Raw genomic sequence first — 2,417 nt, forward strand, 5'->3', positions numbered from 1 at the left:
ATATATACCGTCGTGTTACATCCAGTAATTACAGACGGACTTGACCTTTATTACAGCCGTATAATCAATTTGTCAATATCAGTGTAAATAGCAGAAATGTATGTATAAATGTCCCTGTATAAATGTTCCCACACACATTGGAATAAATAGCATACATGAACTCGTGCGAAATTTCTCCAGCAATTAATCGAGTAAATACTCCTTTATCAAATATTCAAATAATCCAATCTATTGACAATATCTGTGCCAACTAGAAGCTCATAAAATTCCAGAATCAAACAATTCACCTCCAGCACACAAAGTCTTTATTGATTAGATACATTCTATAAATATAAATTGTTGGGTGTCTTCCTTTTCCCAACACTCCAAAACTTCAGAGAACAATATTGTTTTGCATGTGTCGATCTAGCAAATTTCAGCATAAAAAATTTCTCCCAATTCATAAGTCATAAATATTCATAAACATGTTTCCTGAGAAATAAATATATTATCATTAACCGCCTGTTTCACTATATATCACAACAAATAATAACGAGTCAAATCATTCATTAATTTCCCAACTAATAATGTTGGTTTTCGTTATTTTTTGTCCTAGACATTTTCCCAAATTGAATTATCAATGTGGAAAACAATCACAGTAAAATCCGAATTCTTTCCCTATGAAATTTACTATAAATATTTCTGGCAATTTGCCACATAAAACATTTGCCGATTTCCAAACAATTAATTTAAGAAGAATTAAATTTGATTTTACCAATTTTTTACCAAATTAGCGTTTTCTCCAAACAATCACTCATCAAATGTACATGCACTCACCCACTCTATGTACTCCATGCATTTACACACTTCGGTCACCTTCTTGTCAGTATGCAGCACCGTTATCCAAAGAACCAGACACCAAACTTTAAACAATTGCAATCGCTTTTTGCCAAACAAATGAACTCCGAATGCTGAAATTACGACTCTCGCCTCCTCTTTTGATTACTTGGCCTCCTTTCTACAAATTATATATTTACATCTAGGCTTGATAATTTCTTTCCTTCTGCCAGCTATATGTTATTATATTCATGATTTTTTCCATTTACTTAAACTTTTCTATTAAGACCTTTGCCACACAGTCTATCAGTCTCTTTTTCTTTGTCGAAGCCTTTTTTTCATATATTTAGCAGATTATTTTCAATGTCAACATTGATAGATCCTCATTGTCTGACGTTTCAATTAAAATGAGTAGCTCGGCTTTTTTCTCGCAATCACTTACTCCCCTTCTCTCTCTGTCTTGCGTTTCTTTTATTTATTTATGACGTGTGTGTGTGCATCTGCACATTACAAAATCAAAATGCACGATGTCGTATTGTCACGTACAAATTGCCGTATGTAATAATGGTTTGGGGATGGTATTTGAGATCTAAACCTTCGGTATATTTTTCAAGTAAACGTGTTTTCTAAGTAAACGTTTTTTCTGTATGTACCGGCTATTTTATTTAATCACCATACATCCGATATTCATGTTTACAACGACAATTTCGTGTCTTGCACAAGTAAACCGATTTTCCGAATGTAATGTGGCAACGACATCAATAAATCAACGAGAGTATTTATTTGAACTGCGACATGTGCAATTCTCTTAAAATAACGACTGAGACGTCAGCTCTCCTAGACGTGCGCTGCTGGCTTTGTGGCAATGCAAATATATTCGACCAGTGTGTTTGTTAAAGAAGACTTGAAAGAGGGATAATTATGCCGCAACTAACAAGGTATAGAAACCAAAGATAATAAAAGAGGAAGATGGGAGATTGGCTTGCGTCATACCAAATGTTGCATTTACCAGATTAGTTTAATACATGTTTGTAATCATTTTGTTGTTTTTCGTTTTTATTTTTTAAATGAAATCGGACCAGAGATAAATATCAGTAACAGAAATGTTCAGATTTTGGGACACAGACTTTAAAAGTTTCGATAATAGCGCCGCGCCACACAATTCCAGACACGGAAAATTTTTCTATGGGGCTACCTTACTTTTTGAAGCGAGCAAAAAAGAAGTTCTAATATTTCGTGACGATATTCTACAAATATAAATGCAGGCACAGTAAGATTTCTCAGAGGCGTCACAAAACCCATGAATGTGAATTTGGTTTTCAGATGTATAATGTACCCAGCGAGGAATACGTATTTTCTCAATATCCGAAAAATTTGAGATGAAGATGTTCCATTTATCCAGTGTGGGGTTTAACTTCTTCATCCCAATCAGTCGCATCGATCCATAACTGCTGTAAAAGTATTTTTGCTACAACGATAATCGGTGCTAACCATCCAGCAGGATCGAAAATTTTCGCAACGAGAGACAATATCTTTCTTTTAGTTAACGGTACAGTTGAAAGAGTTATATTCGATACACTATAGTAGAAATTATCAGCCAT

The sequence above is a fragment of the Haematobia irritans genome, chromosome 1 (genome assembly GCF_050003625.1).
Source record: "Haematobia irritans isolate KBUSLIRL chromosome 1, ASM5000362v1, whole genome shotgun sequence".
Classification (NCBI taxonomy): Eukaryota; Metazoa; Arthropoda; class Insecta; order Diptera; family Muscidae; genus Haematobia; species Haematobia irritans.